This window comes from Loxodonta africana, chromosome 14, assembly GCF_030014295.1.
Source record: "Loxodonta africana isolate mLoxAfr1 chromosome 14, mLoxAfr1.hap2, whole genome shotgun sequence".
Taxonomy (NCBI): Eukaryota; Metazoa; Chordata; class Mammalia; order Proboscidea; family Elephantidae; genus Loxodonta; species Loxodonta africana.
Window position 1 is genome coordinate 25587235 of NC_087355.1, and position 10570 is coordinate 25597804.

Sequence of the window (10570 nt, forward strand, 5' to 3'; positions counted from 1 at the left end):
CATACCCAAACATTGCTCAATTTTATTCTTCTCTGCCCTACCCTCTTTTGCTAATTTCCTATTTCCTCTATTTTTTTTTTTCATTAGCAAATACACAGAACTTTCCAGCTTGCATTGACTTTTACAGGATCTGCTTCTTCCATCTTTTCTTTATTTCCATTTACGTGGATATAGCCTTGCATCTGCCCAACATTCCAGTGAACATGACATTTGAAAAGTCATAAGCGACCTCTTTATTTCCTAATTAAATGTCTTTCTGAGATCTGCGTACCTTGGAATCACTCAGCCCCATTGGTGGTATCCATCAGCTGAAACAAAATACATATACGTATGCTTTTCCCTTTTTATTGAGTTGGTAATGAGAGTTTTCTGGGTTTGAATCTCAGCCTTGCCACTTACTGCTCTATAACTCCAGAAGAGTTACTTAACCTTCCGACTTCAGTTTTGTCACCATTAACTTGGAGATAGCAATTGTCCCTCCCCATAGGGTTGTTGTGAAGATCAGACAATAAACTGAATACAAAGCACACAGCACAGGGTCTGATACTCAGTAAAGTACCAGTAAAGTTGAAAGTACTCAGTAAAATTTAACTATTGATACTGCAAAAAAAAATTCTTTTGTACCACTATTTTATTCTTGATATTCTACACATTTTTCCTTGATCATTTTTATGACACATCTTTTTTCATTCTCTTCAGGTATTTTTTGAATTTCTATTTTTAGGCCTCCCACCTTGGTCCTAGACTCTCATTCTCTAGGCCTCACCCAGCTTTGGGTCTTCATCATTTTCACTCATTTTCCAAATCTGACTGGACCATTTTCTATTATTACTATACTAGGCAGTGTTAGGGGTAAAAAGACTAAGGATACGAAATCTTAGTCCTCAAAAAGTTTGCAGTCCATGGGGGAGATAAGACATATTATGCAAAGAACCATCATATAGAGTAGAATGAGTAGAGCTACCAGAGAGACAAGGGGTGTCATCCATGTTTTAGTTCTGGGTTAATGATGCTTGTCTTAGCTACCTAAAAAAAAAAAAATAGTGCAGCTATAATACAAAAACCACAAGCGAGTAGTTTTAAAGAACAAAAAAAATTATTTTTCTCACAATTCTGAAGGCTGAAATTCCAAATCTGCCTTGACTGTGTTGGCTCTTTCCTTGTTGGAAGCCCTGGATGTTCCTTGGCTTGCAGATGGTCCTCACATGGTGACTATCTTCCCCAGGGTGTGTGTCACTGTGTCTAATCTGCTCCGCTCTTTTTTATAACTCAGACATGATTAGACTGAAAACCCACCCTCCTTGAGTGTGATCTAATTAAGATAACAAAGAAAACCTGCTTCCAAACACAATTACATTACAGATAACAGGGTGAGGATTTCAACACGTATCTTTGGAGAACACAATTTAATCCATAACATTGCTCAAATCAACCTCGGCTGCCTTGACCACTTACCTCTATTCCAATCTTATGTTCCACACTTCCTACAAAACATATCCATGTAGATAGCCCTTGTTCATTGAAAATTGGTTATGTTTAAAATTAAAACAAATATGCTGGAATTATATTTCAATCCCTATCCAGGTCTTGATTCATGACCTTATTAATATTTTCTTTTCCTGGCTTTACAAAATCTTCTGACATTTTTCACATTAATAATTTCATTATCCCAGCTGCTACCAAATTTTATTAAGTTTTACTTTTAAACATCTCTTAGATTTACTCACTTATTCCTACTCCCATGATACTAGGCTCCAGTTTTGTAATCTATGCCCGTGTTATTGCAACAGCATCCAGATTCAACTTCGTGTCACCAGTTCCTTTTTCTGTCAATCCATTTTGATTTCAGACCAGACTTCCTAAATCATAAAGTCTGTCTTGTGGTTTGTTAGCCCTAGAAAATACACGGGGCTCACTGCTGTCCAGAACGTCATACTTAATCTGTTTGTTAACTTTTTTCTAAGTTTCTTAAGAATCAAGCCTTCGTCATTGTTCCATTCTTCCCTCTGTCCTCCCTAACTTAAGCCTTTTGATGTGGTCTGCAAAATTTTTCTCTTAGCTCCTTTTTTCTGCCCCAACTATGTAACTTTTCATTCATAGCTTTGCTCATGCTATTCCATGGCCATGTACTTTCTCTTTAATTGCAATCAAAATTGTATTCATCTTTTAAGGCCCACCTTTAAGGGCAGCCTCTCTCTGCCTCTATGAAACCTCTCTTTTGCCTATTTAAGTTCTCAGTCATCTCATTCCTCTTTGAATTTCTGTTGCATTTATAATCCATCCCACTTAGCATTTCCATGTATTACTGTATTCTTATTTCCTGTTTAATTCCTTTGATCCCCTGGACTACAGTATGGATGCATTATACTTAATAGTACATACAAACATGCAATAAAAGTCTTGAATAACTTGGATATGCTTTGTCTACATCCTCAATATAAAATATCATAGACTTTTCCAATAATAATTTCAGGCATTTAGACTGTGGCACTTGTGTTATCTTAAGCCTTTTAGTATTCTGCTCCCAAAATATAATACTTTAGCTGGAAATGACCTACAGTATCTGTGTATATAGCTTGTGAGCAAGAAAGACATGAGGTAATTTCCCAGTGGAGGGAGAGCAGGACTAAATATCCAAGTCTGGTATTTAGTTAGTAAATAAAAGAGAGAACTAGAAACAAAGACAAAAACCAGTGCCATCGAGTCTGTTCCGATTCATAGCCACCCTATAGGACAGAGTAGAACTGCTCCATAGGGTTTCCAAGGCTGTAGATCCTTACGGAAGCAGACTGCCACATCCTTCTTCCATGAAAAGAGAGAAGGAAGGTGGTAAAAACAACCATACTTTTTTTTCATACATTTACCTTCGTCTCCAGGTTGTCTGGATGAAACTGAACAGAACATCATATGCATATCCTTAACTAGAGGGACACATCCAAAGGGTGTATTCTATGTTTTATAATTTTTTCTAAATGAACAGTTTATGCAATGAATTAAAGAATAGGCAATGCAGAGAAAGATGATCATGAAACCCACTACTACCTCTAAAGACCTGTGGGATTTGACAGAGAATTTTCCATTTACATTGAGGGAGATACTTAACAAGTGAGCTGTCAATTGCTCAGGTAATTATTGAACATCATGAAAACCACCTGGCTGACAGACTTGCTAAGAACTAAGAGTCTTAGCATTCCAGCAGTGACCTTTCTCCTAACCATGTGCACAAAATTCAAATATAACCTTTCTTTCTCTGCCGAACATGTGCTTGTGGTTTTCTTTCGTTTTTAGGATATTCATGTTTTGTGTTAATTAGAATTAGAGTTTTGGGCACCTCTTTTATTATTAATTTTCCAGTTAGATAATTAAATTACAGAAACATTGTTATTAGACACTCTTTAAGATTTATATGCATAAGGTTCCCTGATTCAATTAACAGATTATTCAGTGAGGTGGCACAAACAGCACTAGTAGTTCTCAGTTGCTAACCAAAATTTGGCCGTTCCAGTCCACTCAGAGGTACCTCCAAAGAAAGGCCTGCCATCTACTTAGCTCTTCTCTGACACACGTGGAGACACCATGGGTCAGGATCATCTAGACTGCAATTGTGTGTGTGCGTGTGTGTTTAATGAAGCAGAAATATACATTAGTTTAAAATATTAGTAGACAGTGCATTTCTATGAATATTTATTTTATAATCCGTCACTGTATTTATATAATGTGTATGTGTGAGTTGGTTAGACTACATCGGCACCTTTGCCAACAAGAAAATGAGGTAGACTTAGGCTTTAGTAGAGATCAGCTGTCAGAACTAAGTGGCCTGACCTATTCTATGTATCAAGAACTCTTCAAACTGCTTCCTTAATGGTCATTGTAAAATTCCTTGCACCTTTTGCACTTGTTTCAAAGTATGGATTGGTACAGTTGTCCTCCCACCAGGCCCAGCCTTTCCTGTAGAGCCTGGATAGTCACTTAGATTAATCTTTTTACCCACAAATCACAAAAGGAAATCACTTAAAGTCTTTGACCTCTGCATGAAGTATGAATTCTTTCCTGTGGTTGCCTGAACCCTGGAAGCTTTGAGCATCATCTGCATTGAAATGAAGAGGGCAACAGTCAGGTCCACTGTAACACAGTGTCCTTGGGTTTCTGAATCGTTTTGACCAGCTTTGTCCCAACATGCCTGGAAACAAAACGCCCACTCATTTTTCAATCTTTATATTAAAGTTTCAAACTTATTGTGTGGAATATTTGTATATCAAATTTATTAGTTACATATTTATTCTTAAGAGAATTCTTCCCAACTCCACTAACTCCAAGGAGAATTGTTTCAAAATGTGATGATTTGTCTACCACTGTTTGTCACCAGATCTGCAACCTCAGAACCATATTGAATATTTCCAGTGTCCTTTATCCCTTCCTATGAATCTGAGGTCCCATCTGGTATCACTTCCCTTTATCTTGAATAAATTCCTTTGGTATTTCTTATTGTGCAAGTCTGGTAGTGTTAGATTTTCTCAAATTTCTTTTTACCTGAAATAGTCTTTATTTTACCCATATTTTTAAAGGAAAATATTATTATATATTAATATATAATTTTAAATTAATTTATATATTATTATATACAGAATTCTGTTTTGGTAAGTTTTTGCTTTTAGCATTTTAAAGATATCATCCCATTGTCTTTTGGTCTCCGTTATTTCTGATCATTTATTAGCCATCATTGTGGTCCTTTTCCCCTTTAAGTAACGCCATCTTTTTTTCTTTGGCTGCTTTTAAGATGTTTCTATCTGTTCTTTTTTCCCCCCAAATTTATAATTTGACTATGTGTGGTTCTCTTTGCATGTATCCTTCTTGGGGTTCTTTGAGTTTGGAGTTCTTTTGGCTTAAATTCTCAGCATTTCATTTATCTGGATAATCAGTAGGAAGCTGATAGTTAAAAAAAAAAAATGCTTCCTAGAATTGGTAACAAAACTCTAGCTTCACAAGAACAATACCAATAAATTATAATAACAATGAAAATGATAGTAATAATTATAAGTGATTGAATAGACTGAAAGCAGAGAATACCAGAAAGATGTTTACTAGTGTTTTATTGACTATACGAAGGCATTTGACTGTGTAGGTCATAACAAATTATAGGTAACACTGGAAAGAATGCGAATTCCAAAACATTTAATTGTGCTCATGAGGAACCTGTACATAAACGAAGAGGCAGTGGACAAACAGAACAAGGGAATACTGCATGGTTTAAAGTCAAGAAAGGTGTGTGTCAGGGTTACATCCTTTCACCATACTTGTACAATCTGTATGCTGAGCAAATAATCAGAGAAGCTGGAGTAAATGAAGAAGAACGTGACATCAGGGTTGGAGGAAGACTCGTTAACAACCTGTGTTATGCAGATGACACAACCTTGCTTGCTGAAAGTGAAGAGGACTTGAAGCACTTACTGATGAAGATCAAAGACCACAGCTTTCAGTATGGATTACACTTCAACATAAACCAAAGAAAAAAAAAACCAAATCCGTTGTTGTACAGTCGATTCCAACTCATAGCGACCCTGTAGGACAAAATAGAGCTGCCCCATAGAGTTTCCAAGGAGCACCTGGTGGATTCGAACTGCTGACTTTTGGTTAGCAGCCATAGCTCTTAACCACTGTGCCACAGGAGTTTCCCTTCAACATAAAGAAACCAAAAATCCTCACAACTGGACCAATAAGCAACTTCATGATAAAGAGAGAAAAGATTGAACTTGTCAAGGATTTCATTTTACTTGGATCCCATGGAAGCAGCAATCAAGAGATCAAACAACGCATTGCTTTGGGAAAATCTGCTGCAAAAGACCTCTTTAAAGTGTTAAAAAGCAGAGATGTCACTTTGAGGACTAAGGTGTGCCTGACCCCAAGGTATGGTGTTTTCAATCACCTCATAATCATGTGAAAGCTGGACAATGAATAAGAAAGAATGGAGAAGAATTGACACCTTTGAATTATAGTGTTGGCAAAGAATATTGAATATACCATGGGCCTTCAGAAGAATGAACAGATCTATTTTGGAAAAAGTACGGCCGGAATGTTCATTAGAGGATGGTGAGACTTCTTCTCACTTACTTTGGACATGTTATCAGGAGAGATCTGTACCTGAAGAAGGACATCATGCTTCATCAAGTAGAGGGTCAGCAAAAAAGAAGACCCTCAACAAGATGGACTGACAAAGTGGCTGAAACAATGGGCTCAAGCATAGCAATGACTGTGAGGAGTGTTCAGGACAAGGCGGTATTCATTCTGGTGTACATAAGGTCTCTACGAGTCAGAATTGGCTCAGTGAGAGCTAACAACAACAGCAACATTGAGTAGGCAGAATTATGTATTTCTTAATCTGGACATAATGCTATTCCGAGTACAGTTCAAGATTATATTAGTTTTATTTTTCCAGCAACACTTTTGGGTCACATATTCTGAGGTTTTTATTACATGGACTATCATCACATAATGGGATATTGGAGTTTAAAATTTCTGAAGTTTAACAGTTCCTGGTGATGACAAGATCCAAAATGACTTCAGAGTGGGAGTTTGCAGATTATGTAATGAAGGTGTAAACTGATAATATTAAAGAGGTCAAGGAGTAAAGGTAGACTATTAGATGGATTTTCTATGAAGATGATAGATTATCCTATGCCAGAAATTTGAACAGAGAGAAAGACAATAAATCAAATATAATTTTCTCAGTGACTGAGGGTAAGTTACCAGCAGGTCATAACATGACACTGATGAGAAGGGAAAAAGCAGAGTATTCTGTGAGTAATCAAATAACTCATCACTAACCTTCAATAAAGGAGCCCTGGTGGCACAATGGTTAAGTTCTTGGCTGTTAAGTAAAAGTTTGGTGGTTCAAACCTACCACCTGTGCTCTGTGCTGTACAGAAGAAAGGCTTCTGTAAAGATTTACAGCCTTGGAAACCCTGTGGGGCTGTTATACTCTGTCCTATTGGGTCACTATGAGCTGGAATCAACTTGACAGCAATGGGAGCCTTCATTTATTTATTTATTTATTTATTCCAAGTATTTATTGAATACCATCTAAGAGTGGTTTACTTTTCTGCTTTTACCTTCTTCTATAGACCATTTCCTTTTTTACTGTAATAATTTCCTTTGTAGTCTTCTATACTCAGCAGGCTTGCCACTTCAACATGATTTTATATTAAGTAACATGGCTCTGCTGAAAATTTATGGATAACTTTCAAATCTAATTTTAATTTGATAATCTGCTAGTAACCATCAATATGTTGTTGTTTTGTGCCATGGCTTCCATTCTGAGTCATGCTGTTGTTGTTAGGTGCCGTGCAGTCAGTTCCTACTCACAGTGACCCTATTCACAACAGAATGAAACACTGTCCAGCCCTACGCCATCCTCACAATTGTTGCTATGCTTAAGCCCATTGTTGCAGCCACTATGTCAATCCATCTTGTTGAGAGTCTTCCTCTTTTTTGCTGACCCTCTATTTTAACAACCATTATGTCCTTCTCCAGGGAGCTTGTCCCTTCTAATAACATGTCCAAAGTATGTAAGACGTAGTCTTGCCATCCTTGCTTCTAAGAAGCTTTCTGGTTGTAGTTCTTCCAAGACAGATTTGTTTGTTCTTTTGACAGTCCATGGTATATTCAACATTCTTTGCCCACACTACAATTCAAAGGCATCAATTCTTCTTCGGTCTTCCTTATTCATTGTTCAGGTTTCCCATGTATATGAGGTGATTAAAAACCCCAAGTCTTAGGTCAGGTGCACCTTAGTCCTCAAGGTGACATCTTTTGCTTTTTAACACTGAGTCATAGCGACCTTATGTGACAGGAGAGCTGCCCCATTGGATTTCCTAGGCTGTAATCTTTATGGGAGAGTGATGCTGTATTCCAGTTCTTTCTTTTCATCTGATAACAGCTCAGTACACTATCTAAGCTAAAACAAAGATTTACCTGTCAATCCTAACCTCACTTCACACTGTCTTGTCTGAAGCAGTCATTTCTTTGGAGTACATGGCTTAAGGATGTGTTTAAGGCTGTCTTCCACCTACTTATCATATAAAAATGTGTCTGAATGCCCTCATATCCCTCATATCCTATCTGTAGATAAATATGCAACAAACCTTCAGAAGCTTCTGTGTCATCAATTTTTTTTTCATTTATTCATACTTATTGATCCTGCATTGCATGCAGTTTTTTACATGATGAAGAAATTTTCATTGAGTTTGGTAGAGCTGTTTGCTTCAGTTTCCTTAAGTAAAATGAGATGGAGTTATTTCTAAGATTATTTCCAGCTCTTACATATAATCATTTAAGTTTAATGTAGATGAAAAGTGGATCTCCTTTCCTCTCTTCCTCTGAAAGTACAATAATATTTAGTTTTTAATTTCATGTAAACAAACTGAATAATATTGACTAACTAAATACTGCTCTGATGCCACTGACTTCCTAAAATCATAATTATCCAGACTAATTTTTCCTGTTATCTTTATTTTATCTAACCCCGTATCTTTTTTTTTTTTTGGACAGATGTATTTGCTAGCGACCTCACTCAAAATAATTCTCTTTAAGATAAAAGAATATCAGAAATATATTTGATAGGCAGGCCCAAGGATACATTACCAGCCCAGGTAGCTGTATATCTCTCCATACAGCTTCCAAAAGAAGCTTATATATGCTACTTTTATTTCCTTTTCTCTATACTGCTTGGATTTACTCTACCTGGGTTTTGGCCCATCAATTCACTGATACTTTTTCCAGATGATTATCAAAGAAGTTATGATTTTTAAACACAGTTGTCTCTTCTCAGTCTTTATCCAACATGATTAAGACCAAATTCTGATCCCCTAGCTCTAATTGTTATGAGTCAGAATTGACTTGATGGCACTGGGGTTCTGGGAGCCCTAATTGGCTTCTCTTCCTGAATTTTCTTTAAGAAGTACAGTCTTTCCACTATACTGCTCCCTTATATATTCTTTGTCTTATTTTGTTCATTCATATACCTTTTTGTTCAATCAGCTTTATCTTCAACTAAGACTTTTTAGAGTTTGTCCCTTTTGACAGCCACACTTTTACTATCCTGGTTCAGTCATTTATGTCTGTCACCTGGACTATTTCAATGATCCTTTAAGCTGCCTACTTGCCTGTCTCGTCTCTTTCCTTCTCAATTCACCCTTCAGGTTGACATAAAATTTACCTTCCTTTAACACAATTGTCATTATGCCATTTCCTTGCTCAAAACCTTCAATGGTGTGCTCTTTTTTGGCAGCACATATACAAAAATTCAAACAATACAGAGAAGATTAGCATGGCCCCTGTGTAAGGATGACACAAAAATTGACGAAGTGTTCCATATTTTTCAACAACATATCAAAAAAATAATTCACCATGACCAAGTGGGGTTTATACCAGGTAAGCAGAGATGGTTTAACATTAGAAAAACAAACAATGTAATCCATCATATAAATAAAACCAAAGACAAAAACCACATGATCTTATCAATTGATGCAGAAAGGTGTTTAACAAAACCCAACACCCATTCTTGATAAAAACTCTAAGCAAAATAGGAATAGAAGGGAACTCCTCAACATAATAAAGGGCATTTATACAAAGCCAACAGCCAACATCATTCTAAATGGAGAGATTCTGAAAACATTCCCCTTAAGAACAGGAACCAGACAAGGTCGTCCTTTACACCACTCTTATTCAACATTGTGCTGGAGGTCCTAGCCAAAGAAATTAGGCTACTTAATGAAATAAGTCATCTAAATTGGCAAGGACAAAAAAATCCCAGTGCTCTTGAGTCGAAGAAGTAAAAATATCTCTATTTGCCGATGACATGATCTTATACACAGAAAAGCCTAAAGAATTCTCAAGAAAACTACTAAAACTAATAGAAGAGTTTAGCAGAGTATCAGGATACAAGACAAACGTACATAAATCAGTTGGATTTCCGCTACACCAACAAAGAGAACATCAAAGAGGAAATCACCAAATCAATACCGTTTGCAATAGTCCCCAAGAAGATAAAATACTTACAAATAAATCCAACCAGAGATGTAGCAGACCTATACAAAGAAAACTACAAGACACTACTGCAAGAAATCGAAAGAGACCTACATAAGTGGAAAAACATACCTAGCTCATGGATAGGAAAACTCAACATTGTGAAAATGTTTATTCTACCCAAAGCAATCTATAGATCCAATGCAATCCCAATCCAAATTCCAATGACATTTTTTAATGAGATGGAGAAACAAATTATCAACTCCATATGGAAGGGGAAGAGGGCCTGGATAACTAAAGCATTACTGAAAAAGAAGAACAGAGTGGGAGGCCTCTCACTACCTGATTTTAGAAGCTATTATACTACCACAGTAGTCAAAACAGCCTGGTACTGGTGCAAGAAGAGATACATAGACCAATGGAACTGAATTGAGAATCCAGACATAAATCCATCCACATATGAGCAGCTGCTGTTTGACAAAGCCCCAAAGTCTGTTAAACTGGGAGAAGACAGTCTAACAAATGGTGCTGGCATAACTGGATATCCATT

General features: G+C 36.7%; 1 non-coding gene across 1 annotated transcript; it reads left to right on the plus strand.

The window, feature by feature from the left end:
* The first annotated feature begins 9266 nt into the window (after positions 1-9266).
* Positions 9267-9374, plus strand: LOC111750106 (U6 spliceosomal RNA). The gene has a single exon (XR_002785263.1). It is a non-coding gene; the product is annotated as a U6 spliceosomal RNA (small nuclear RNA).
* The last annotated feature ends 1196 nt before the right edge of the window (positions 9375-10570 follow it).